General features: G+C 39.2%; 1 long non-coding RNA gene across 1 annotated transcript; it reads left to right on the top strand.

The window, feature by feature from the left end:
• Nucleotides 1–305: 305 nt before the first annotated feature.
• Nucleotides 306–6019, top strand: LOC122788395. The gene is made up of 2 exons (XR_006362652.1): nucleotides 306–567; nucleotides 5722–6019. It is a non-coding gene; the product is annotated as an uncharacterized LOC122788395 (long non-coding RNA).
• Nucleotides 6020–12684: the final 6665 nt, after the last annotated feature.

Raw genomic sequence — 12684 nt, 5'->3', positions numbered from 1 at the left:
TGCACACTCATGGAACATGTGGGAAAATTACTAAATATTTATTTATTTTTTTTTTTTGCATAGAGATAGCACTCTATTACTTACACACACACACACACACACACACACACACACACACACACACACACACACACACACACACACACACACACACACACACACACTCACTATATATATATATTAACTTCACATATGCAAAATTTTTGGATGAAAAGGAAACACCCATTAAAGGTGAAACACAGCTTATATAACCGCCATCTCACAACACAGTGAACAAATGTTAAAGCATTTCAGGAGCTGCTGCTTCAACCTGTTTTGGGAGCTATGTTTACAGGGGATCTACATTTGAGCAGCTGCGGGTCTCCCCATGTAGCAATGTCCACTTTGAAAATGTTTTTTAGTGAATATTCAAAATATATTTTTCACTAATTGACGAATGGTGTTGTTTTAAGACTTTTTAATGAAATGCCCTACTTTTTTTAATGACATTGTATGTTCCAGCTTATTTTACCTTCTGTGTGCTTTGCATTGACAACAGTGTCTGGGGAAAGCTGCAGTATATACTGTGTAAGTATAAGCACACACATGTCTATTTTTTCACATTATGGATATCAGTAGTATGTTTATACAGTGATCACTTTGGTGGGTGTAAAATGGCTGAATTTTCATTTTACAGACTAAGAAAGAGGGTGACAGCTTATTCTTCTGCTGGCAGGAAGTGGGCATTATGTTTCATACATAAAATGTTAATGTGTGTTTAATAATCCAACATGGAAAAATTGCATTCATAATTTTCAGTACTGCTATTAAACTTGTTGCAGTGACTCATGCATGCTTTACCACAGTTGTGATTGCATTTATGCTTTTCAGTGAAAATTACTTATCTTTATATATTACAATCTGATACATAGTCATTGTGCATTGTGCTCCTACAACTTTGAAAGAGATCCAGTTCAGCTTATCTGGCAGTACACTGTGGATATGGGACTCCTGATTTCTAATACCAGTTTGAGGTGTCTGGCAGTATTCATACTCTAGCAAATATGAGTGTTACAGTCCATGGGACAGGATGGATAGCTGCCCTGATGCCCACACAGCCTACCTATATCAGTCTTATGGAAGTTGACCAACACTGTCCACATTAGCCAGTTATTACTGCCACTGCCACATTACACAGTGAAGACCAGCACGATTTACTGATTGTCTCATAACATGTGCAGGTATTCTGAATGGTTGTTCATTTACTAACACACCTCAAATTTCATAATACATTATTTTCTGTTTGAATCTTTTAATTTCTTATACATGGTTCATCGCTCATATATGCATTAACCTACCTTTCTCATACAGTTTAATCAACAGAACATGCCATAAAATTCATTCACCTTACCTTTGTTATTTACATTGTCTATAGAAAGGCCATCCTTTAATGTGGCAGTGCTATTTAATCACACTTAGCAAATCTGCATACACCCATGTGTGCTTCATGTCTACCAATCATGCATGGAATGGACTGTTACTATAACAATGTGGTTTATAAAAAATTATTTTGTGTTAGCTTACATGTTTGCAGTTCACCATTATTATTATTTTGTTACTTTTTAACAGGGTAAGTGAACTGGTCTTTGTTGTCTGTGACACTTAGAACAAATATGTGGACAATTCCTTGATATCCACCAACCTTGATTTAGGAGAGCTGTTGTTAAACTAGAGTACCTGGAGAAAACCCCTGCATATGCAAGCCAGAACACGTGAAACACCTAGAGAAAATCCATGCATATGCAAGGCAGAAAGTGTAAATCACTTGGAGAAAATCCATGCATATGCAAGGAGGAACATGTCAAACACTCAGAGAAAACCCATGCATATGCAAGGCAGAATATGTAAAACTCCCCACAGATACAGATCAGAAATCATTTTTACATCTGTCAGTAAAGATGATTAAGGCTGTTAGCTGCTGCTTCTGTTCCAAGAGTTTGATTCCATCAACCTCAGTTTGCCTTCTGACTTACTCAGAACAAATGACTATGCAGTGCTCTTAAGCCAGTTTGAAAAAGTCCACGAGGGTCAGTACTCTGGTCAATGAATACAAAAAACAAATAGAATAAAATAGCATAAAATAATGTAAAACCCTAGACCTTGTAGCTGTAAGGACAGATCTTCCCACTAAGCTAACCTGCCTTTTCGTTATATGTCACTATGCTATGTTCATAGGTTCATAGGTTCATAGGTTCATACTAGGCTATCTGCCCGAGGGCATTTACAAGCCTAGCCCATCGTTTTGTGGCTTACGCCACCCCTTTAGTATGGGGAACTATACCCATTATTTTGCTGTGCCTCTGTCGAGCAGTGACACTGAGGTAATCCCTGGGGTATATCTACGATCTCCCATCCATTGGTCAAGATTTCTCTTGAACAAGGCCAGCGAGGTGCTCTGCCTCACATATACCGGGATTTTGTTCCACAGCATAGGGAGTCTTTGGGTGATGAATCTATCCCTCCAGCACGTCCTATTAATAGCCGTGTCGAGGTTTAAGTCTCCGCCTTGTGGCTCTGATGGATCTAGATTTTTTGAGGTGAAGCATATTCATCAAATCTGGATTTGACATGGCCTTGTATGTTAGGCAAAGGTCACCTCTGAGCAAGTGGTAAGCGACTGAATAGAGCTGGAGTTCTTTCAGTCGGGCAGCATAGGACAGATTTTTGAGACCCTTTATCCTTTTGGTGAGGAACTTTTGTGGCCTCTCCAGCTGCTGCAAGTGTCGGGTCAGATACATTCCGAATGGGGCATTGTACTCAATCATTGGTCTGATGAGTGATGAGTAGAGGGAGACAATGACCTCCCTTGATCTAGATGAGAATCCCTTCATGATAAGGTGGGCAATGTAGAAGGTCTTCCTAACTACTTTAGCTACATGGGTGTCGAATGACAGACTACTATCAACCTGGGTCCCCAGGTCCCTGATAACTTCTTCTGTGCTCAGTGGATTGCCACCTATTTGGTAGCTAGGGGTAACCTTGTTTTTATGACTATGCATTTTTGGCATTTAACTTTAGGCCATGGCTCTGGCACCAGTTATCCGCTTCTGTGAGACCCTTCTGAAGGATATCTGTGTCAGATGTGTTTAGTTTGCAGTCATCTGCAAACTTTGTCAGCCATAACCCTCCTGTGTTTGCTTGTACTAGATGCCAAACAAGAGTGCCCAGGACTGAGCCCTGTGGGACACCACTTGTGACAGGCTTTGAGTCTGACATGGCACCAGCAACTCTGACCCTGTGGGTTCTGTCACTCAGCCAGTTTGCAACCCATCTTGTGATGTATGGGTTAATATTTAAGCTGATGAGTTTTCAATGATACCCGAGTGGGGTATTGTATCGAAGGCCTTCGCCAGATCGAGGTAGGCTGTATGGACTGCCTTTCCCTCATCAATGGCTTTGGTGTCTGTTTCGAAAAGTCAACCAAGTTTAAAGGCATGATCTGCCTTTGACAAAGCCAAACTGGTTGGATCCAAAGTCTGCAAATTCCCTATGTCTTTATTTATGAGGTCCATTATGATCCTCTCATGGCTTTGCAGATAAGGCTTGTCAAGCTAATGGGCCGGTAATTTCCAGGGTCGGTGGAGGCACCGCCTTTGTGAAGTGGGACCACAGTTGCAGTGCACCCCTGGGTATGTATCCAGAGGTAAGACTTTGATTAAACAGCTGTCCTAGCTGTGGGTTTAATTCCTCATTGAGTTCGTGGAGCACACAGCCGGGGACACCATCAGGTCCCATGGATGCTGTGTTTTTTGCTTTGGAGAGAGCAGTTCTCACTTGGGCGTTGGGGGGCTGCAATCATTTGGTATAGATATCTCTCCTTTGGAGAAGTTTGCACTGAACCTGTCAGCCAGTATGTTGGCAATGTCCGTAGGATCAGTAATCTTCACATCATTTTGAACTAGTTCTGAGCATATCTGGGAGTTTCCTCCCAGGTTTCTAACATAGCTAAAGAAGGCCTTATGATTGTCTTTTGAGTCTTTATTTTTTAGTATTGTATCACTGTGACTGTTAAGTGGGCAAATCTCTGCTTTGACTTTTCCATGTATATTCTCCACCACCTTGCCGCACTTAACAGGGCATCACTCCTTCTGTTCCTCCTTAGTACAGTAGTGACATTTCCCACATTTCATACACTGGTGATTTTCTGCCAAACAGTGTGTTTTCTGACATTCTTTTCTGCCTGCTGCTACTTGCTATTAAACTTCTTGGCAGTTGCACAGTGATTACTCATGCAACATGAGTCTTTCCAGAACTCTGACTGCTGCCAAGCCTGCCACAGCCCTCCATGTTGTAATCTCTTCTGTGCAGAGCTTCCCTTGTGTGTTACCAAAGAAAGAGTCATGTTCATTTCACTGTCTTCGTCTGTATCCCCTGCAAATTTGTCATATTACTGTGTAACTTTCTGGGTACATGGTAAATGCATGCAATACACACACATGTAGAGTGTATATCTATCATTGCTGTCATCCTGACTGACTGATTGTACTGCATATTCACCCATTCACTGCTTCAGCTTCTCATTTGTTTCTGCACTTAAAAGTAACCTCATCATGAAATAAATCAAAAAATAAATACAAGAACAAACATTAAAACATTCAGGTTAGTGGAAATTGATGGTTGAAAAATTAATATCAGGCTAGAAGTAAAACATGGTAAGCTAATAAAACATCATATACAGCTGCTGTCAAAAATAATAAAAGAACTAAGTGGGGGTTTAGGGATCTCCAGAAGCCACTCTCTTTGAAATATTCTTCAAGTCATTGTAGTAGTAAGTTCCGAACTCATGGTGACTGTCAGGAAAAGTAACAAACACTGAAAGTCTTGCAGCCCAGAATGGCCAGGTGGACAGCCTATGCTGAACAATCATGAAAAATAGACCCTTTAAGGTACAATATTCTTGGCTGAGACATTTCTACCGACTGTAGTCCTGGTTGTGTCCTCCTCCTAATATTTAATTTATTCTTCTGATTGTGGTACATGGTGCCAGTTGATTCCAACTGCAGCAGGGAGTGTGGTCCACTTCACTTACCTCCCACCCTGTCTCTATACACCCAGTTCTCTATGTTTAAAGATAAGTAGCCATGTCCCATAATACACCACTGCAATAAAACACATCATTTGCAACAAACCAGTCTATATAATCTACTCACAAACCAGCAAGATACTAGTTTACATAATAATCCCTACATCTTCTACTAAACTATTGTCCTGTCTCCACCACATATAATCAGTGACAAACCTGATAGCACCAATGTGTAGGCACAGTGACACTCTACAAGACTGAAGAAAATTCTGTGGCAAAGTGAAGTAGAAATGCATATCTGGTAGTGGAAATACTTAGCACATGCCTTTTGGACAGACCAATCCTCTCTAAATACCAGAACAAAAATAATTCAAAGAATCCAGTTTCTGGAGCTTCCACTGAAACATTTATTCTTACTACATGGGAGGTGTGAATGGTAGTGGTATTAACACATGACCAGGTGAGAAGCCCTGCAAATTCCAAAAGAAGATTAGATTGGGCAATTAGCTGCTTTATTGAATTGCAATGTTACTTTTTTTCTGGGTTTATAACTTCAAAGTTGTCGCAAGTATTCTATTTATTATCAGCGTGCTGCCAATCATGAAAAGTGCCATATGTTTTACACTGATGTTGTGCTCTCATTCTTGTAATTTCCATAGGTTAACATGCTGCCAGACTGCTACACAGGAACAAAAAAAGACGAATGGCTTGACGCATTGTTTTCATTCTTTTGGAACGTCTACTTTCAGCCAACATTTCATAGTAAAACCACACTAGCCTACCAGTTTGTGAAATTGCACATTGTTTCCTTCTGGTGTTTGTCATATAATCTGTGGAATCCTGTAGGCTGCTGTGTGCGGTGGGATAGTAACATCCAAGACTTTCATGATCTTGAGAAACAAAGTATTTAGCTAGATCAGTGATTCGAGCAGTAGAGTAAAAAAAAAAAAAACAAAATAAAGAAAATTTATCCTAAGTTCTGACTGCAGTCTTTTTACATGTGTCATCAGTCAAGATGACAAGTTTCACATCTCATGCAGGAATTGTGGCTTGGGAATGGTTTAGTTAGCCTTGATTAAGTGCTTTTGGATGAGGTTTCAACTCATTGACTGCATTCCATTGATCACCAACTCACTGATCACTGATTTTCAATTGGCTGGCAACAATAGCTTATTATTTTTTTTTTCTGAAAATCAAGATGTACATCTCCTCTTGTCACTTCATTCACTAACATATAGTTAAAAGTTATTGTTCAAGTTGATTCTGTGAGATGAGCTTGACACGATTTATATATTAAAGTGCCTTAGATATTATAACAGCAGTACAGTTGGCTAAAAGTGAAGAAGAGGTAGTTATTTTGGATGAAGAAATAGAAAGTGAGACTAATCAAATCGATATGTCCCAATCTGGATGTCATGGTGAAGAGATAAAGGCAGTGATGCAGCTTAATACAAGCAATATTTGATCTACATTGGGAAGAATTATGCATGACTTAAAACATTAATTTAGATTGCATTTTTGGTTATGATAGACAAGTAAAACTGAGGAAAACTGACATTTGTAAGTCTCTGCAAGAATGGTATGATATCGTATTGTCACTAAAAATAACCTGAGTGAAATTCAAGACAGGCATACAAGCAGTAATTAGATTCACTGGAATCCAAAGCCAGAAGGTGAAGCTAAATATTAAATCATACTTAAAAGGTGAAAGGGTGCAGATTGTTTGAAATTTCTTAAACTGAAAACACCATGGAATAAATTTATCAAGAAGTCAGTGAGAACAGAAAGAGAGAGGGATAGATCTTACCAGTTGCCTTTATCTCCATCTGATAGGAAGTATTGGTAAATCTAGGGCAGTTTTTGGGTTGTCTGTTTCTTAGTATGAAAAGGAACAGATTTTATGTCAATTATGGCAACTAGGTAAAAGGAACACAATGAACAAGTGATCTTTTTTATGGTCCTTGACTTTTCTGGGATTATGTTGTAAAAGAGTAAATTTTTTTAGGTGATAAAATGGTACATGCACTGGGAAATTAAGTAAAAATTGACCTCTCCTGCAGTTCTAAAAATTATTTCTTAACATACCTGCAATAGCTTATGAGTTTAAAGTAAACAACAGCAAAGGTGAAAGTATTACTGCAGCTGCCAGATTTCTACACAGATGTGGAACAAAAGGATTCTTTCTTATCTAGTGAACATTTGAGTTCAGAAGAAATAGAAGAAGAATTGGTTGATCAAAGTGAATAAGTCAACCTCGCAGTTAGAGTGGAGTAAGGCTATAAACTGTAATTAAATGTTTCTTGTAGTCCAGGGTTTTATTTCTTCAGTGACTATTTGCCTATTGTGTGATTCTAAGCAAGTCAGTTAACCACACAGTGCTGTGTGTCAATTAAAAACTGTGTTAGGCTCCTTAGTGTTATCCTGGACTGCATGTCTAGTAACTACTGTTAACCCTTTTCACTGCAGACAGCCTGACATTAAATTTTCTTTGAACCATTAATTGCTGAGAATGAGTGGTATGGAAATGAAACAATACATTTACCTTTCAACCAGTCACTGCTGAAGGAAACTCTAGCCTTCAGTGTTTTATTGCGGCCTGGCAGTTAGTGTAGAAGTTTAGGGCTATGAGCTGTTAATGAGCTGGTTCTTGTAGTCCACGGTTTGATTTCCACAGCCTTCATTTACTGACTGTGTGAGCCACGCCAAGTCACTTAAAGAAACAGATTTTCCACAAAAAAGGGGTTGCTGGTAGGTTGCCCTCAGTCGGCCTGAATAACAAAGTCTTGGGTCCTGCATCGGTTGCTGTCTCTTCTTCCATGACGTCAGGTCGTCAGGGGTATAAAACATGCAGCCGATGCCATTTTATTCAGTTTTTCTTCAATCTCTATCGATCTTTTGGTTTCTATTGATCTTTCATGCCAACAGTTATCTCTGAAGTCACCCTGAATAAAGCCATCAATCTCCCTGTTTTTTTTTTTCCTGGAACCAAAACGCAAGGGAGAGAAGATTCTGCATACCTTGGATGTGCACAGGCAGCCCAGGTACTACCTGGGGAGAACAAAGCCCTTTGGGAAAGCTGAACAGCTGCTTATTTCCTATTCTGGGAATAAGAAGGGTCAACCTGTCTCTATGAAAATGATTGCTTGTTGACAGCTTTTGGTATTGTATTTTATTACTCCTGCCATGGTAAAACTATTCCATGCAAGGTTAAAGCACATTCCACCAGAACTTTATTCTTTTTGGTGGCTTATTGAAAAGTAATGGACTCTAGAAGCATTCACAAGACAACAGCCTGTCTAGTCATACAATTACAAAGCTCTATAAACTGGATTCTTTCTCAAGTCCCAGAACAGACTTTGCACGGACCATTCTGTAGGGGCTCTGGGATTCTTATCCTTCCAACTTCTAAGTCGGTAGGTTTTGGCGGTCTACCTACATGCCACTGAGGCAGCGTGAATGATGACCTTAATACAGTTATATTAGTCTTGCCTACCTGTAAAAGTAGATGTTCAAATTTCACACTACCTCAGTGGCAGCACCTACCTACCACCCCCTTTGTTTTATAGGAGTTGCGAGTTGGTATAATGGTTAAGGTGTTTACCACACAGACACAAGGTACAGGGTTTGATTCTCACATCTGAGGGAAATTGGTTAGGCTTAAAATGTCCCATAAGAACAGCTATCCTAGTACATACATATATAGCCATGAGTCTATGAACAGTGTTCTGCAGCACATGGAAAAATTGTTCTAGGATTCTCAGTGGTGTCCTGGAATGCTTTCCTAAAATCTACCTATGAACCTGTCTGCAAGGCCTGTGATGGTGTTGATATGAAATTGGTTTGCTGCCATTCATTAAGGCTATCTGCTGATGCACACGTTTCTATATCTCTCTCCTATTAGGATTGTTTTGATTATTAGGAGACAGAGCATGAAGTAAAAGTCTGTGTCTACAGCTAGAAATATGTGAAGATATTTTCTAAAAATGTAATGAAAAACTTTGTGTTTCCAACTAAAAATATTATTGCGACTGAGGGTTTACATTACTTACATAAACAGTTTGAAAGGTATGATGTTACAAATGTTATAATGATGCTTAATTTAAAATACACTCAAAAAGTTCAGTGTGTGTGGTCTACGTAAGCTACTTAAGCAGTTGGAAGTATTGTTAGATTTTGTTAGCATGACTGATAGATTCCAAATTAGTGTTATAAAGTCCTATGTGTGTTTTTTGCAATAGTCATTATCAAGTTTATATTACAATAATGAAGATGTAGCAGATAATGAGCAGGTCTTGCATCACTTGTTAATGTCTTCACGAAATAGATTCAAAAAATTTGCATTGTGAGGTTATTAAAAACGAAGTTACAACCATGTTAAAGACAGAGGATTTTTCAACAATTTTTCTGCTAATCAAGGATTTTAGTAACTTAAGAAAGAAGAAAGGTCCAAGCTGTGTGTATTTAATATGTCTTTTGCAAATCAAATATTCCGAAGACTTTCACAGAGCATTTTCTCAACACCTTAAACAGAGTAGTAGCTAGGGAGATGTGCTTTCTGGGTAGCTCCCTTCACTTGTGTCCCCTCAAACCAAAAATTGAGAAATTCTGACAGGGAAAAAAATCTCCTCTCTAAGATTGAAGAGAAAAAGAAAAAAGGATGGATTTATTAACAGGATCACTGCAAGCATTCGAGTTCCATGCACTCAAAAATCACTGTCTCGAAACCAAGGAATCAGGAGTCTTTTAGCTCATGTAGGGTGCTGCTCATGTTTAAACTTGAATATGAGTTTAGGCAAGCAGCTGTGTAGAGGGAGCGGGAGGGTATTTTATGATTGGGTTGCAGAAAGAAATTTAGGATTAGGGAGCAAGAAGGAAATTTTATGTTAGAGAGTGGAAAGGGAGATTGATGTTTAGGGAGCCAAAAGGGAGTTTTAGGGTTAGCGATTAATCAAGAAATTTAGGTTTATGGAGGGGAGTTGGAGTTTTAGGCTTATGAAGCAATTGGGGACTTTAGGATTATGGAGGGTGGTAGGAACTTTAGGGCAAGGGTGTGAGGACCTGGGATTGGAACTAAGTGGGAGTTCTAGGATGAGAGTTTAGGTTCTGGTAGGACTATGCAGTTTTATTGTCAGGTGTTGGAGGGTTACATAGAAATGGGAGATTGTGCTGGTGGGAGTTTCAGCCCTTGCTTTTTTGAGCAAGTGGCCGCAAACTAAAGTGTCGCAAGTTACTAGTAGGCTTGCACCTGCAGCAGACCCCTTATTTAGATATTCTTCAATTTTTCTTTCATTTAACAGGTAAATACATCATAATGTCTGAGAAGTCACGCCATCATCATCATGCCAGTACTGTTGTTAAATAATTCCAGCAATTACCAACACTGATACTTTATTTCCACATTGTAGATCAAGTCATCATAACACCTTGTGCCAATCAAGCCACTATAACAGCTTGTGCCTACAGCAACCAGCTACCTCACCGCACCTGAACAATGGTCCTGGCCTGAAAAGCTTCAGATTGCTGAAGTACAAATGACTACAGATTTTCAAGATAACTGCTGTTAGCAGCATTTATGATACTTTGTTATGGCATGTGACCAGAGAGAAGCATAGCAAAAGCCTGATTCAGTTACCAAAGAGACAGAGACAGTATAACCTCAAGGTGAACAAATTTTGTTTAAAATTAGTTGCATGGTAGATTTATATATATATGTGTCATAACTGTTCAGATTTGTAATGAGGAAGCCAGAACAGAAAAATGGTATTAAGTAAAAACAGTAGCCATACTTTTCATTTAAAGGCAATATTACTGTTTAGAAGCCTTAAAACAAGATTGAAAACAGTCAGAGAATAACCAAGCACTTATGAGATTACTGGGCATGGTTCATTATCTTTCAAATTTATTGTGATCATTGCTGAAAAAGTGTGTAAATAAGGTCATTATCGGGACAGGATGTGGGCACTGCATTAGAGAGAGAAAAGAAAGGAGCAAATAGAGTTTTGAAATGCAAAATTATTTACCAAAACACCTACACTGAATATTTTAATGTAATTAGTTAATTATATGACAAACTGATTTTAACAAAATGATACTCAATACTCAGCAGCTGTTTGTCAAAAAAAAAAAAAACCAACAGCCTTTGACTCAGACATTTTTACTGACTAGTAGAAAAGATTTGATCAGAAAAAATTCCCAATATCAACAGTGTGTAACTCTAAGAACTTTCATAAGTGCATCTGTGAAAATGTAACACAAATCGAGAAATAGCAGTAGCCATTACAGGGTTCATTTATGAAGCCACTGCACAATGTACAAGTTAGACTGCACATAATTGTGTTCAGTTTGTACACGTATGCCTTTAAAGTAAGTTAGAACAGACTCTGGCAGTTAGTGAAGGTGTTAAAGCTGTGAGATCTACTCCCTGATGTACACGGTTTGATTTCATCAGCACTCACTTGCCTATTGTGTTACATTAAGCAAGTCAATTAACCAGACAATGCTTTAGGGCAATTGGGAATCTGGGCTATGGTCCCTAATGGCTTGCTAGGCTACAAGCCTAGTAACTGCCTATGAACCTATAAAGCAGAGGAGCAGTTGCCTATATCAAATATGCTGAGTCAGTCATAGTAAAAAACCTTCTGGTTTAAACGCCCACGTTTGCCCTTGTTCCCCGCCTTTCCTGTAACTAGTCAATCCAGGTACAGATTTGCTGTATCCAGGACTGTTTGTAAGCATCTGATCCCCCCAAGCCTTTCTATGTTGGAGGGAAGGCTTCTAGCTTATCAGTGGGAGTAGTACTTACTAGGTAGCCTATCTACCACAAGAGGAGTGGGTTTTGGCCAAGAAATTGTAGTATATTGGCCATTTGGGCAGTTTTTCCATCTCTTTCTACTCAGTTTATTGACCATTTGGGCAGTTTTTACATCTATCGCTGCTCTCTGGTTTAAAAGCCCGCATTTGTGCTTGTTTCCCACCATTCCTGTAACTAGTCTAGTCCAGATATGGAATTGATGTATCCAGGACTATTTGTAAGTTTCCGAGCACCCCAAGCCTTTCTGTTTTGGAGGAAAGCCTTCTAGCTTATCATTGAGAGTGGTAAGCACTAAGTAGCCTATCTACCACAAGAGGAGTGGTTTCTGGCCCAGAAATTGTAGCTTCTTGGTCATTTGGGCAGTTTTTCCATCTCTTTCATCTTTCTGGTTTAAAAGCCTGTGTTTGTGCTTGTTTTCTGCCATTCCTGTAACTAGTCTAGTCCAGGTACAGAGTTGCTGTATCCAGGACTGTTTATAAGCTTCTGAACCCCCCAAGCCTTTCTGTGCTGGAGGGAATCCTTCTAGCTTATCAATGGGAGTGGTAAGTGGTTTCTGGGCCAGAAATAGTAGCTTATTGACCTTTTGGGCAGTTTTTTCCATCTCTTTCAACTTTCTGGTTTAAAAGTCCACATCTGTGCTTTTTCCCACCTTTCCTGTAACTAATCTAGTCCATATACAGATTTGCTATATCCAAGACTGTTTGTAAGCTTCTGAGCAGTGCCAAAGTCTGTTCATCAAGTTTTACCTTAGATCTGCTAGTTCTCGACTCTCCTGCACTTTACTAGCTTATTAGTTTAGCACTTTACCAGA

Source organism: Protopterus annectens, chromosome 13.part0 (assembly GCF_019279795.1).
Source record: "Protopterus annectens isolate FY-2018-M chromosome 13.part0, PAN1.0, whole genome shotgun sequence".
NCBI classification, from domain to species: domain Eukaryota; kingdom Metazoa; phylum Chordata; order Ceratodontiformes; family Protopteridae; genus Protopterus; species Protopterus annectens.
This window is presented reverse-complemented; position numbering and strand designations above follow the sequence as displayed.